Here is a 17066-nt window from a genome sequence, read left to right on the forward strand (position 1 = left end):
TCAATATTAATTGAATGAATGATTAAATTAAGAAGTGGGTTAGTTAATTAAAATAAATGAGATATTATTTTCTCAGTTACTCACATGACTAAATCTCAGCAGAAGTATAACTAGTAAAATGCATTTTAGATAAATATGATGATAATGCTAAAGAACAGTGGGAAATATGTATATTACAATACACGGAAAAGAGTCTTTGGAAATTCTATATGGGAAATCAAAATGAAAGTCAATCACATTATACTCCATAACTCTGAGTCAATTTCATGTATATGAAACATCTAAGTTTGCAAGGGCATACTTAGCAGAAAATACAGTCGATTTTCTTTATGATATCAGTATGGCAAACGCTTTCTTAAACATGACACAAAAGGCACTAATTATAAAGTCAGTCAATTATTGACAAGTTTGACTGAGTTAAAATTAAATACTTGTATTCATCAAGAGACCACTAAAATAATGGATATATAAGGTGGTGAGTCTGATAATTGTGAAGCAGAAACCAACAAAGGCTCATATTTAGAACATGCAAACACTACTGCAAATTAATTAGAAAATGACAGCCACCCAGTAGAAAAATGGGAAAAATAAGCACTTCACAATAGAGAAAATCCAAATATCCAAGAATGTATTAAAAATGCTTAACTTTACGATTAACTAGGGGAATAAAAATTGAGGGCATTAAAACTTTGCTGCTAATTGAGGGAATCATAATGTTAGGTACCACTTCATACAAACACTAAATGTCTGACAAAACTAAATATTGAAGGGAGTGTGTAGTAATATAGTGCTGTTGGAGTAGAAATTGATAATATTTATTTGCAAAATAGTGTGGCCTGTTTGCTGAAGTTGAATATCATGTTCTACTAATTTTACACTGTTATGCAACTTACAGAATTGTGTGCTTATGTGTGTCAGTTTAAATGTACAGAATTTTTATAATAGCCTTATTCATAATTATCCCAACTGTAAACAAAGCAAGTGTTTAGAAGAAGTGTGGACCAATAAATTGTGTTGTATCTATACAATGTTATGGTGAGAAAAATGAAAAATATATATGTATATCCAAAAAGTATGGGTAAAATTTCACATAATGTTGGCACCAAAAGCCAGAAACCAAGAAACACAAAACTATATGTAGTATGAACTATTTACATACACTTCTGAAAAATAACACTAAACTTTATTGTTTATTTATGCATCATTATGCATGTGCAAAAAGTATCAAGAAAAGTGAGGAAGTGATTATCATAAATTCTATAATAGTCGTGATCTCTAGGAAAGAGTAAAGAAATTGTCACCAGTAAAACACCTGTAGGCCTCTTAAGAGTGCTGACCATAATATAATACAAATGTAAATTATAGTTTGCTACAAGATTCAAGATTGAGAAAAAAGGGAATAAATATAAGCTGGGAGTTGCAGTTTTAAATGGGATAATTAGGAAGAGGCTCGTTGAGTGGACAGTGTTTGAGCAAATACATGAAAGAAATGAGGGAATTAGCCATGTTGTGTTGGGAGAAAGGTGGTATGGTAAGGGAGTGTTCAGTAGTAGAATACCCAGAGCAGAGACACTAATGCAGTGAGTAGAATAGTGGCTCCAAAAAACTATGTCAAAATGCTAACTCCCAGTACCAATAAATGTGACATTATTTGAAAACAGGGTCTTTACAGATGTAACTGAGAATCTCTAAGTGAGACTATTTGGATTTAAAGTAGGCCCTAATTTAACAACTAGTGTTCTCATAACAGTAAGCAAAAGGAGAGTTGGGACTCAGAGACATGCAGGGAAGAAAGCCGTGAGAAGATAGAGGCAGAGACAGAAGTCATGTAGCCCCAAACCAAAAAGTATGCCTAGAGTCACCAGACGCTGAAAAAGGCAAGGCAGGATTTTTCTCTACAGCTTTGAGTGATCAAAGTCCTGCGACACCTCGCTATTTAATTTCCACCTCTAACACTGGGAGAGAATTCCTACTGATCTAAGTCACCAAATTTGTGGTAATTTGTTATAGCAGCCCCAGGAAACTAATATAAGGAGTATACTGAGACTGTTAATGTTGTTCTTCCCTAATTTTCTTCATTTTTACTATTTGCTTATGTAAGTATTAAGGGTGAAAAAGTTTTCGGCCTGTGAAAATCCACAAATTTGCTCATTAGATTAAATACTATGCAGCCATAAAAAATGATGAGTTCATGTCCTTTGTAGGGACATGGATGAAACTGGAAATCATCATTCTCAGCAAACTATCACAAGGACAAAAAACCAAACACGGCACGTTCTCACTCATAGGTGGGAATTGAACAATGAGGACACATGGACACAGGAAGGGGAACATCACACTCCGGGGACTGTTGTGGGGTGGGGGGAGGGGGGAGGGATAGCATTAGGAGATATACCTAATGCTAAATGACGAGTTAATGGGTGCAGTACACCAACATGGCACATGTATACATATGTAACAAACCTGTTCATCGTGCACATGTACCCTAAAACTTAAAGTATAATAATACTAAAATAAAAAATATATATTATATGTTATATGTCTATGTAACTCAATAAAATATGAATCTAAGAACCCAGGGATAGTTATGTTTTTATATATGACATATATTTCATATATAATTTGAATAATTAGGCATGATTTCATATAAAATTTAAAATTACAGAAAACATACTGAAAATTGTAATTTTTTAAAATAGTCATAAACTAACCCTGCATGGATAATCATTTCATAGATTATCTTCCAAATGTTATGTCCATACTTGTTAGTAAGATGGTAGTAAATATAAACTTTTAGTAGTCTCCTTTTTAATTTAACTTTAACATTTTGCCCCATAATTAAGCATTCTACAAAACATAAGTTTTTTAGAAGCATAGAGTTTTATTCTTTGAATATAACATAAATTATTTAGCTAATCCTCCAGTACTGAAATTTAGTTTTGTCTAGTAGTTGTCTGTTACAAATAATATTGTAACAATATCCTAAGAATGACCTTGGAGCAAGTTCAAATCCTGGTTGTGTTACATAATATTTTAATTTTGGAAAATAATTGGCTACTCAATATCCATATGTATAAACTGGCAAATGTATTAGTCCATTCTCACATTGTTATAATGAAATACCTGAGACTTGGTAATTTATAAAGAAAATAGGTTTAATTGACTCACGGTTCTGCAGGCTGTACAGGAAGCATAGCAGCCTCTGCTTCTGAGGAGATCTCAGGAAGCTTCCAGTCAAGGAAGTAAAGAGGGAGAACCCACCTCACATAGCATAGCAGAAGCAAAAGAGCAATGTGGGAGGTGCAACACACTTTTAAATGACTGAGATATCATGAGAACTCACTATCACAAGGGTAGTACCAATGGGATGGCACTAAACCATTCATTAAAAACCTCCCCTATGATGCAATCACCTCCCACAAGGTTGCACCTCCAACATTGGGGGTATCATTTCAACATGAGATTTGGGCAGGAATAATATCCAAACTATATCAGTGAAATAGTATAATAGATCTTATAAGACAGTTTTAATGCTTAAGTTAATTCATCAAGACATTTTAACTCAATTCCCAGAATATGAGCAATCTCTCAAAAGGAAATTCCAGTGTATGCCTAAAATATTATTGATCTGAAGTGGTTGTCAGTAGTTTTGGGAAAAGGGAGGGATGAATAGACAGAACACAGAGAAATTTTAAGTTACTGAAAATGCTCTATACAATACGATAATGGTCAGTACATGTTCTTTATACATTTCAACAAATTCATAGAATGTGCATTAACAATATAACAGTGGAACGACAAAATAACTAACATAAATGGCTTCATTTTTATTTAAAGGATCTTTATCTATTCCTGGATATAGACTAGGATACATTGAGAGCGGGGGAGTGGGGAGGGATAGCATTAGGAGATATACCTAATGTAAGTGAGGAGTTAATGGGTGCAGCACACCAACATGGCACATGTATACATATGTAACAAACCTTCACGTTGTGCACCTGTACCCTAGAACTTAAAGTATAATAAAAACAGCAATCAAATAATTTTTGAAACTAAATCTGGGATTGAAGGGTAAGTATGTAAACACCTAAGTTTTGTTACATAATTATAAGAAGCAAGGAGAAGGTGGGGCAAGATGGCAAAATAGAATCCTCCAGCAATCATTCACATCCCCTGTAGATGCACCAAACTGAACATATTCACACAAGAAAGCATCTTTAAAAGAATCAAAAAGCAGTTGCATGATCACAGTACATAATTTTAACATCATGTCAAGGAAGGAGGCACTGCATAAGGAAGAAAAGGCATTCTTGAATTGTTGTTACACCTCTTCTCCATGCTCTGACATTAGCAGTGGCCATAAGACACACAGAATCTGTGTGCTTGGGGGAGAGAAAGCACAGTGATTGTCAGACTTTGCTTTGAAATTAAGTGCTACCCTGCAAAGCAAAAAGCAACACAGTAGAGAAATCACCCAGCACCCATTCGGGGCACATTTAGACCAGCCCTAGCCATAGGTAAATCGTCCATCCCACCGGTTGGAATTTGAGTTCTGGCAAGCCACACCTATGTGTGCCAAACTGCTCTGGGGGCCTAAATAAACTTGAAAGGTAGTCTAGGCCACAAGAACTTCAATTATTTGGCAGGTCCTGGTTCTGTGCTGGGCTCAGAGCCAGTGAACTTAGCATGCACATGACTTAGCGAGATATCAGCTGGGGTGGCTGAGGGAGTAATTGCATCACTCCTCCCCCAACCACAGGCAGCACAGCTCACAGCTCTAGGAGCAACTCCTCTCTTCCACTTGAGGAAGGTATAGGGGAGAATAAAGAAGACTTTCTCTGGTATCTTGACTATCAGCTCAGCCAAAGTAGAATAGGGAACCAGACAGAATCATGAGGCCCTCATTTATGGTACTAGCTCCCCAAGGACATTTCTAGACACATCCTGAGCCAGAAGGTAACCCATTGTCTTGAAGGAAAATACCTAGTCCTGGTAGGATTCATTGCCTTCTAACTAAAGATCCCTTAGGCCTTGAATAAATGCCAGTACTTGCCATGGGGTTTGGGTGAGACCCAGTGCCACACTGGCTTCAGGTGTGACCCAGCACATTCTCAGCTGTGGTGGCCATGAGGAGAGACTCCTTCTGCTTGAAGAAAGGAGAGGGAAGAGTAAAAGAAGCTCTGTCTTGCAGCTTGGGTACCACCTAGACCATAGTGAAGTAGAGCACCAAACAGGCTCCAGGGGCTCGATTCCAGACAATGGCTCTTAGATGGCATTTTTGCACTTGCCCTGGGCCAGGAGGGAGCCTTCTGCCCTCAATGGCAAGACCTAGGGCTAGCAGCATTCACCATAAGCTGACTGAAGAGCACTTGGATCTCAAGTGAATGCTGGTGACAGCCAGGTAGTACACAATATGGACTCAGGGAAACGGAGGCTATCATGAAAGACTCCATCTGCTTGACCAAAAAAGAGAGAAAAGTGAGAAGAACTTTCTTTTGCAGCTTGGGTGCCAGCTCAGCCACAATAGAACAGAGCACAAAGTACATTCCTAAGGTTCCTAATTCCAGGCCCTGGATCCCAGATGGCATCTCTGGACACACCTTGGCCCTTAAGGGAAGGCCACAACCCTGTATTGATTCTTCACCTGATGACTGTAGGGTCCTTGATCCTTGAGGAAACATCAGCAGTAACCAAGTAGTGGTCACCATGGGCTTTGGGCAAGAACCAGTGTTGTGCTGGCTTTGGATCTGACCCAGTGCAGCCCCAGTCATGGATGACACAAAGCTGCTTGTGTCACTTTCCCACCAGTTCCAGACAACTTAAAAAGAAGAGTTTCTGTTTATTTGGGGGAAAGTAACACAAAAGAACAAGAGTCTCTGCCTGATAATGTAGGCACTTCTCCCAGATCTTACCCAAGACCATCAAAGTGGTAGCTCTATAATTCTGCAAAAATCACAGCATTATCATGCTTGGAATGCAACCTAATGCAGATATGGATGCAGTGAGCAAACACTCAGATCACAACATTCAATTCTCTTTGAATACTTGGAAAGTCTTCCCAAGAAAGACAGAAACTAACAAGCCCACCTTGTGAATACTACAATAAATTCCTAACTCTTCAAGGCCTGGACATTGATAAACATATATCAGCATCAAGATCATTTAAAAAAACATGACCTCACCAAACAAGCTAAATATGGTACCAGTGACCAATCCTGGAGAAACAGAGATATGTGACATTTCAGAAAGATAATTCAAAATAGCCATTTTGAGGAAACTCAAACAAATTCAAGATAACATAGAGAAGAAATTCAGAATCCTATCAGATACATTTAACGAAAAGATTGAAATAATTAAAAATAATCAAGGAAAAATTAAGAAGCTGAAAAATTTAGTTGACATAATGAATAATGCATCAATCAGAGTCCCTCAACAGAAGAATTGATCAAGCAGAAGAAACAATTAGTGAGTTTGGAGACAGGCTATTTGAAAATACATAGAGAAGACAAACAAAAATCTTAAAAAAGAATAAAGTATGCATACAAGATTTAAAAAATAGCCCCCAAAAGGCAAATTTAAGTGTTCTTGGCCTTACTGGAGATGTGAGAAAAATAGCAGCAGGAAGTTTATTCAAAGTGATAACTATAGAGGATCTTCCAAACCTAGAAAGACAACAATATCTAAGTATGAGAGATTTATAGGACACCAAGAAGATTTAGCCAAAAGAGGAGTATCTTAAGACCTTTAATAATTAAACTCCGAAAGGTAAAGGATAAAAAAAAAAAAAAAAAAGCAAAAAAGGATCCAGAAGCAGCAAGAGAAAAGAAACAAATAACATACAAATCAGCTCCAATACATGTGACAGCTGACTTTTCAGTAGAAACCTTACAGGTCAGGAGAGAGTGGCATGAAATATTTAAAGTGCTGAAGGAAAAAACAAACAAACAAAAACAACTTCTAAACTTTAATGGTATATATAGTGAAAATATCTTTAATAGTGAAAAAAAAATAAACACTTTCTTAGACAAACAAATGCTGAGGGAATTCATCAGCACCAGACTTGTTCTGTAGGAAATGCTAAAGAGAGTTCCTCAATCTGAAAGAAAAGGACATTAGTGAGCAAGAAGAAATCATTTGAAGGTATAAAACTGACCGGTAAGCCAGGCACAGTGGCTCAAACTTGTAATCTCAGCACTTTGGGAGGCCGAGGCGGTGGATCACCTGAGGTCAGGAGTTCAAGGCCAACATGGCGAAACCCCGTCTCTATTAAAAATACAAAAATTAGCTGGGTGTGGTGGCAGACACCTGTAATCCCAGCTACTTGGGAGCCTGAGGCAGGAGAATCACTTGAACCCAGGAGGAGGAGGTTGCAATGAGCCAAGATCATGCCACTGAACTCTAGCCGGGGCAACAGAATGAGACTTCATCTCAAAACAAACAAACAAACAAATCAAAAAACCTCACTGGTTCCACTGGTAATAATAAATACACAGACAAAATATTGTAACAGTGCAATCAATTGTGGTGTGTAAGATACTTGTATCTTTAGTAGAAAGACTAAAAGACAAACCTACCAAAAATAATAACTATAACAACTTCTCAAGAAATAAACAGTATAACATTAATAGAAACAACAAAAAGTTAAGGAGATGCATTTAAAGTGCAGAGTGTTTTGTTAGTTTTCTCTTTGCTTGTTAGTTTTTGCAATCAGTGTTAAGTTGTAATCAGTTTAAAACAATAAGTAAAAGATGTTATTATAAAAATTCATGGTAATTTCAAATTTAAAAAACCTACAACACATGAACAAAAAATATAAAGCAGGAAATTAAAACACAGCAGCAGATAAAATCCTCTTAACAAAATAGAAGATAGAAAGGAGAAAAAAAGGAAGAGAAGTCTGTAAAACAACCAGAAAACAAATAACAAAATACCAGTAGTTATTCCTTACTTATCAATAATAACACAGAATATAAATGCACTAAACTCTCCAAAAAACACAGAGTGTCTGAATGGATTTAAAAAATGAAAACAAGACACAATGGTTTATTGCCTGTAAAAAAGCATGATTTACATATGAAGATACACATCTTTATTTAATAAAATAAAAGGATGAAAAAATATAGTTTATGAAAATGGAAATAAAATAGAGCAGAAATAGCCACATTTGTATCTGATAAAATAGATTTCAAGATTAAACTATAAAAAGAGACAAAGAAGATCATTATATAATGATAAAGAGGTCAATTCAGGAAGAGAATACAAAAATTGTAAATATATATGCACCCAACACTGGAGCACCCAGATAGAAAAGCAAATATTAAAGAGAGAGACCCTAATAAAATAATAGCTGGATATTTCAACTCCCCACTTTCAGCATTAAATAGATCATCCAGGCAGAAAATCAACAAAGAAACATAGGAATAATGTGCACTATAGACATATGGACCTAATGGATATATACAGCACATTTCTTCCAGTGGCTGTAATACACAGTCTTCTCTTCAGTAGATGGAACATTCTCAAAGATAGGCCCTATATTGGATCACAAAACATGTCTTAAAACATTCAAAAAATTGAAATCATATCAAGCATCTTTTCTGACTAAAATAAGATAAAATTAGAAATGCACAGTGTGAGGAACTTTGGAAATAACAGAAACACATGGAAATTAACCAATATGTTTCTCAATGGCCAGTGAGGTCAATGAAGAAATTCACAAGAATATTTTTAAAATCCTGAAAACAAATGAAAATGCAAATACAGCATACCAAACCCTATGTGACACACCAAAAGCAGTACTAGGAGAAAAATTTCTAGCAATAAGTGCTCCCTCTCTCTCTCTATATATATATATGAGGAAAAATTTAAATAAACAAACTAACGATGCATCCTAAATAACTAGAAAAGCAAAACAAATCAAATTCAAACTTAGAAGAAAAGAAACAACAATGATAAGAGTAGAAATAAATGTATTAATCCCCCAAAAATAACAAAACAAAAATGAAATAAAAAGTTGACTTTCTGAAAAAATAAACAAAATCAACCAACATTTAGCCAGACTAGCTAATAATAAACAGAAGATTAAAATAAATAAAGTCAGAGATAAAAATGGAGACATTACAACTGATACCACAGAAATTCAAAGGATCATTAGAGATTGTATTAGGCAGGGTTCTCTTAGAAGAACAGAACTAATACATATATTCCATTTACATATATAAATACATATATAACTTATATATATATACATATATATGTACACACTTATATACAGGGGAGTTTATTAAGTTTTAACCCAAACAATCACAAGGTCCCACAATAGACCATCTGTAGGCTCAGGAGCAAGGAGAGCCAGTCTGAGTTCCAAAACTGAAGAACTTTGAGTCCGATTTTGAGGGCAGGAAGCACCCAACATGAGAGAAAGATGTATGTTGGGAGGCTAGGCCAGTTCCTCTTTCCACATTTTTCTGCCTGCTTATATTCAAGACATGCTGGCAGCTGATTAGACTGTGCTCACCCAGATTAAGTATGGGTCTGTATTTCCCAGCCCGCTGACTTAAATGTTAATCTCCTTTGGCAACACCCTCACAGACACACCCAGGATCTATACTTTGCATCCTTCAATTCTTCAATCTAATCAAGTTGACACTCAATATTAACTATCACAGAGACTACAATAAGCAACTATACACCAATAAATAGGAAAACCTAGAAGAAATGACTAAATTACTAGACAAATAAAACCTACCAAGATTAAACCTAGAACAAATTCAAAACCTAAATAGACCATTAACAAGTAATGAGATCAAAGCCATATATATATATATGCATCTCCCAACAAAGAAGACCTGAAATGCATTGGTTTCGCTGATGAATATTGCCAAATATTTAAAAAAAAAATACCAATCCTACTCACACTTTTCTGAAAAATGCAGGAGAAAATACTTCCAAAGTCTTTCTATGAGGCCAATAGTACCCTGATACCTAAATCAGACAAAAACAGCATTTAAAAAAACTATAGGTCAATATCCCCGATGAATATCAATGCACAAATTCTCAACAAAATACTAGCAAATTGAGTTTAACAATACATTAAAGACATCATTCATCATGACCAAGTGGAATCCATCCCAGTAATTCAAGAGTGGTTTAATATATACAAATGAATCTATATGATACAGCATTATCAACAGGATGATAGGCAAAAATTATATCATCATCTTAATTGATACTAAAAAAACTTGATAAAATTTAACAACTCATCCTAATAAACACCCTCAAAAAACTGGATGTAGGAGGAACATATCTTAACATAATAAAAGACAAATATAATAGGCATACAACTAATATCATACATAATTTGAAAAAACTGAAAGCCTTTCTTCTAAGATTTGAAACACAACAAGGCTGTCCACTTTCATCGTTTTTCCTCAACACAGTACTGGATGTGCTAGCCATTGTAATTACACAAGATAAAGAAATAAATAGCATCCAAACTTAAAAGGGAGAAGTCAAATCATTGTTATTTTCAGATGATATAATATTATTTGGAAAAACAAAAAGACTCCATATATACAAAAACTAGTAGAACTCATAAAGAAACTCAGTAAAATTGCAGAATATAAACTCAAAATACAAAAATCAGTAACATCTCTATATGCAAACTGAACAATTTGAAAAAAAACCAAGAACATAATCCCATTTACAATAGCAACTAGTAAAATAAAATTCCTAGAATTAATCTTAACCAAAGAAGAGAAAGATCTCTACAATGCAAACTATGAAACAAAAACACTTATGCAAGAAACTAAAGAAGACATAATAAAATGGGAAGATATTTCATGTTCATGAGTTAGAATAATCAATACTGTTAAAATGCCCATGCTACAAAAAACAATTTACAGATTTAATGCAATTCTTATCAAAATACCAATGACCTTCTTCACAGAAGTGAAGAAAGTAAACCTAAAATATGTAAGGAACCACTAAAGACCCACAATAGCCAAAGCCATGTTGAACAAAAAAACAAAGCTTGAGGAATCACATTACCTGAGTTCAAATTACACTACAGAGCTATTGTAATCAAAACAGCATGGTTCTGGCATAAAAACAGGCATATAGACTAATGGAAAAAATACAGAACCCAGAAATAAATCCATACATCTACAGTGGGCTCAGCACAGGTGGCAAGAACATATACTGGGGAAAGAAGAGTCTCTCCAAAAAAAAAATTGTGCTGGGAAAGTTGAATATCCATATGCAAAAGAATAAAATTAGACCTTTATCTCTCAACATATTCTAAAATCAAATCAAAATGGGTTAAAGACTTAAATTGAAGACCTAAAGCTACTCCCTAAGAGAAAACGTCGGGGAAACTTGCCAGTACTTTGTTTTGGGCAACAATTTCTTGAGTAGTACTCCAAAAGCACGGGAAACCAAAGCAAAAAATGGACAAGTGGAATCACATCAAGTTAAAAAGCTTTGCACACCAAATGAAACAATCCATAAAGTGAAGATACAACCCACAGAAAGGAAGAAAATATTTGCAAACTCCCTATTTGACAGGGGTTTGATAACTAAAATATATAAGGAGCTCAAACTAACAAATAGGAACACATCTAATAATTCTACTATGTACCCATAATAATTAAAAATTAAAAAAGAAAAAATTTATAGGAAAATTTTGACCTGACCACAGACAAAATGTTCCCAATCTCCTACAACTCTTGCTAGTACTTTTACGTTTGTGTTTGTTGGTCACCTCTTCATCCCAACCCCTGCCTCTTCCCCCTGCCTTCAATATAAAAAGAAGCTGAAATTTGTTCTGACTTGAGATGGTCTTGGTGATACTTGTTCACCATCCTCTTGAGTGCCTGGCTCTTGTATAAACCTGCTTTTCCTCTTTACTCTTGTCCCTTGAGTTTGGTTTTCAAACAGCAAGCAGCCAAACCTAAGTTCCATCACACCAGTGTGTTCCCTCATGTAAATTATGAACCTTGAGTGATAAGAACGTGTCAGTGCAGACTCATCAATTGTAACAAATGTATTGCTCTTGCGTGAGGTGTTGGTAATGGGGGAGTCTATGTATGTGTACAGGTAGGGAGTATATGGGAAGCCACTGTACCTTCCAATCAATTTTGTTGTGAACCTAAAATGTTCTAAAAATAAAGTTTATTAAAAGAACGCTTTTGATATTTGTCACTTATTACTGCATGCGCTTTGTTCCCTGGCTGTCTCATGTTCATCCTTTGTTTCTAGGCCACATTCTTCCATAGTATACATTGATAGTGACATTGTGCTAGCAACATTTCCTATTAACTCCCAGATACTTCAACTCTTTCTCAGTCGTTATATTTTTCCCTTGAGATTGTTCCACCTATAAAATATCAACAGAAATTATTTCAATCTTGGAAATAAAGATTGCAAGCTTGCCTACATTACAGAATCACAGCAAATTTCATATCCATATTCATTGTTCCCATATGATATCAATTTCCAGAAAAGTACTCTCATCCAACATACACCCTCTCCCACCCCCAAACACACACAAGTGAATGTATTAGATTTATATGTGGAAACAATAAAAAGCTTAGGAGAAAGAGGCTCAGAAGTCAGTCATTCTCCTTTGACCCAGATATTAAAAGCCGTACACAGATGATGTACATATCCATAAAGCAAATAGCACTTCGGTACCAAAATTTGCCTCCTCAGTTGTGTGCCCAATTTTTTGGCATGTTTTGAACATTTCTTCTTGAATACTTCTACACATGTCAATCTGCCTCAGTTCTACCTGTTTTTTAAAGCCATTCTCACTTGTGATTTCCCTCATTTTGTCACTGGATATTAACACTAGTTCTTTGATTAGCATATTTTTAGAATATTTATCTTATTCAGCCCTGTATTGCAAGCATTGGGTCATCCACTCATTCAACAAATGTTTATAAAACCTTGACATCTGATGAGAATTAAGCCAGACTATGTGGATGAAGAGTAAGCAAAAGAGCTTCAGTTCATCATGGAGCTTACAGACTAATAGAGAAATAGACATCACTTATTATACACTGTATGCCGATTTTGAATAAGCAACATAAATTTCTATATGAGAGCAAATTTATATTTTACATAATTAGCTTCTTATCAAGGGCTCTGTTCAGTCCTTCAACATCAACATCAAACAACTATCATACTGTCATGCATATAATAGGTCATTTGTAAATATTTGTTGAAATAAAAGTAGTTGAAGAGGTAAGGAACTTGCCGTGCATAAAGATATTTTTTTTCTTTATTCTCATCAGTAGAAAAATTTAGGCAGTTTCGGTTTGTCACTGTGTTTTTGCTGTGCTGAGATTTCACTTTCAGCTAAGGTAGTATAGCACAGTTTTTCTATTGTGAAGTTATGCTTAGGTTTTAATGAGCATTTTGTGTCTGTGCCACACTTCAAATTTATTATAGATTTTGTCATTGATTTTTGAGAAATGGGCAGCAGGAATTTCTATTTAAAAAGCTAAACCATATGTGTAATTGAAAGTGTTGCAAAGCCTCTACTGCATTCCTCATTAGCTCTCCCTTTGAATTAAAATTGAGTTTTTAGGACTAGGTCAATACCTCCCATAGAGTAATTAGACTCTTTGGGCAATAGGTCAGAGCTCTAGACTCCAGCTGATAACATATATCAAAATTATGTATTAAATTATCTTTATGTGTTACTAGAAATATGAAAATCAAATTTTATAGTGAGGTTTACATATCTTAAAAATGAACAGAAAATTATTCTACTAGAAGACATATTCTCCCAAGACTACTTTTGTTTGTTGTTTTGTTTGATACTTTCCAAGCTACAACATTCAGAACTGAACAAAAGTAATATATTTTTTTTGTAGCAGATGGAGCCAGATCATATGTCTATTGCTATAGCACAGTCACAGAGTGGAAAGATACTGAACTAATTGGCAATACTGGGAAATAAAAAGAAGATCTGGATTAGAGAGATTATGTGAGAAAAGGCTCAATAAAATGTGTGGGCTTGTAAGGAGGCTCGTAAGCCTGAGAGAAATGAAGCTAGCAGTAAATGACCTTGGATGTCTTAGATAATGATAATATGCAATATTGGTATAAATAAATAAGGGGGAAAAGGTAGAAAATACTGATTATAAGCTTAGCAACATGGAAAGCCAATTTAGCAATAAATGATGCAATGTCCATATTATTATTATTTTTTTTAAATTATACTTTAAGTTTTAGGGTACATGTGCACAACTTGCAGGTTTGTTACATATGTATGCATGTGCCATGTTGGTGTGCTGCACCCATTAGTTCATCATTTAATATTGGGTATATCTCCTAATGCTATCCCTCCCCCCTCTCCCCACCCCACAATAAAAAATGATGAGTTCATGTCCTTTGTAGGGACATGGATGAAGCTGGAAACCATCATTCTCAGCAAACTATCGCAAGGACAAAAACCAAACACCGCATGTTCTCACTCATAAGTGGGAATTGAACAATGAGAACACATGGACACAGGAAGGGGAACATCACACACTGGGGCCTGCAATGTCCATATTATTTTGAAATGTGTGGGGAACTCAGAGGTGAGAAGTAGGGATGATAGCCTTGTGTTATTTTTCTGAGAATAGTAAACAGAATGGGACACATATGGTAATAAAAATAGTAAAACAGTCATAATTTGATTTCATATATGTCCTAAACTGAGAGTTCTTGAATAAAGGCAAATTGATATCTAAAGTAAATTTTTGAAATATAGTAATAATATCAAGGCAGAATTTAAGTAGATTGTTTTTCTGAAAATATCCTATTTATGATAAAAAATTGACTTAGAATTTTAGTCTGGTTATGAGGTCAGTAAGTTAAAGTTTAATACACTGATTAATTTCTCCAAAATAAAAGATGAATAAGAAATATTATCTTTAGATTCAAAATGTATTTTTTTCAATTTAGTACCTCATTATATGTCTAGTGCTTTAATGTAAAACTATGAAAAATTTAAAAATTCCAAGATATTGAGAATGACATTGTCCAGTTTTTAGACCATTCTCTAGGCATGAATTCAATAAATTTAGAGGAATAAATGTATCTTTTATGAATGTTAACATGATGATGTCCTAGACTGCAGAAAGTTGCAACAGTTCTTTATGACTGCACGTGAACGTTCATATAAATACACTGAATAGAAATATATATTTCATTAATTTTAACCAAAACATGGTTTGTTTTTTTAAACTGGCTTTTTAAGAATCAACTGAATATTTTCTAAATTTTGCAGAATATATTTATATTAAATTTAGAATGCAATAAAATAACCAATGTGACAATAAATATCACTAAAATATAATCTCAAAAGATAGAAAACAGTGTCATGGAAGAAAATACAGCTAGCGTATTCCAAGATATTTGTGACATATGAATTATTTTAGTAAGTCTTGGGTTAAAATTACTATTTTATGCATTTTATTTATATTACATATAAATTATGAGTAAAGCTAATGAAAAAACTTCAATGAGACAGCGAGCTCTTTTAGCAATTCTCATTGTTTTTACCTTGTCTCTATATATCGAATATGTGTTTCATTAATTTTATAAACTAAATTTACTAAAATATCATTTAAAAAGTTCCTCAAACCCCTCAGCTCTTTTATAATATATACTACCATTTATAAAATTTCTAAAATGACTGTTAATATTTAGCACAGAAACATATTCTTTTCAAGGAAAATTAAATTCTAATAATGAGTGGCCAAACTTATTTCTCTCTATTCTTTTTCTTTTAGTGAATTGCCTACAAATAACAAAAGTGACACCCATAAAAAGCCGTTGTGATGTCCATATTGGTATTATGCCTAAAATTAACTACTAATTTATTTTTATGAAATGGTTTCTTTTATAGTTCATTAAAAAGTAGTTCTTTGTTGAACATCGGAAACATATAACAACCAGTAAGCTTGTTACATCATCACGTAGCTCTGCCACGATTAACAAGCTTCATACAGGAATTGCTTCTTATGTGTACCTAATTATGCAGGCATCAATTCATAAAAGCATCATATGACTTATGTCTCACTACTTTTGTGTGAGTAAATTACCTTTCAATGAGTTGATTGTAATAGTAACATAAAATCAATAACATGAACTCTTCAATTAATTAACTACTTAGGAAAATATTAAAATATCTTTAAATACCTTCTTTTGTAAAATGCAATAGCAAAACATCTAAGATGTTAAAAACGCAAAGAAGTTAGCACCCTATTCGTACACTCCCTCCCCTTTTGAAAATCACTAATAAAAACTCGCTGGTTTTACGGCTCGGGGGCATCACGGAACCTGCCGACATGTGATGTCTCCCCGTACACCCAGCTTTAAAAAAAAAAAAAAAAAAAAACAGTAAAAAAAATTTCTGCTGTCTTTTATCTACACCCACTTAAGACTTGTCTTTCTAGAGGCACTGGCTGCCATGGCCAATTTATTGTAGATCTTAGCAGGGACAATCTGTACATCGACACAATTATACATATATCTATATTTACAGTGATATCTATATAAAAGATTGTATATATGTATATATTTAGATATATGTGTATACATATATACATATATAGAGATATATGTTTATTTAGAGACAGAGTGTAACACTGTCACCTGGGCTGAGTGCAGTGGCACAATCACAACTCACTGGAATCACAAACTTCTGGACTCAAGAGATCCTCCCACCTCAGCCTCCCAAGTAGCTGGAACTACAGGTATGTGCCACTATGTGAAGCTAATTTTTAAATATTTCGTAGAGATTGAGTCTTCATATGTTGTCCCGGCTAGTGTTGAACTCTTGGCCTCAAATAATCCTCCTGACCTAGACTCCCAAAGTGTTGGGATTACAGGCATGAGCAACCATGCCTGGCCTTATATATTTACAAATTGCAATACTCTATGTGCTTGCTCTGTACTGTTTTTTTCATTTAAGATTTTTCTAAATACATCTACATTAGCACAAATAGAGCTGCATTTATCATTTTCACAACTGAATATATTTTTTGTATGGACATTTAAACTATGAT

General features: G+C 34.4%; 1 long non-coding RNA gene across 1 annotated transcript in view; it reads right to left on the reverse strand.

The window, feature by feature from the left end:
- The window catches only part of LOC112133164 (uncharacterized), a 34075-nt gene extending 24106 nt beyond the window's left edge, over nt 1–9969 (reverse strand). The window contains exon 1 of the long non-coding RNA XR_008524501.1: nt 9917–9969. This is a non-coding gene — a long non-coding RNA (uncharacterized LOC112133164). The remainder of the gene's footprint in view (nt 1–9916) is intronic.
- Between the last annotated feature and the right edge of the window lie 7097 nt (nt 9970–17066).

The sequence above is a fragment of the Pongo abelii genome, chromosome 3 (genome assembly GCF_028885655.2).
Source record: "Pongo abelii isolate AG06213 chromosome 3, NHGRI_mPonAbe1-v2.0_pri, whole genome shotgun sequence".
Classification (NCBI taxonomy): domain Eukaryota; kingdom Metazoa; phylum Chordata; class Mammalia; order Primates; family Hominidae; genus Pongo; species Pongo abelii.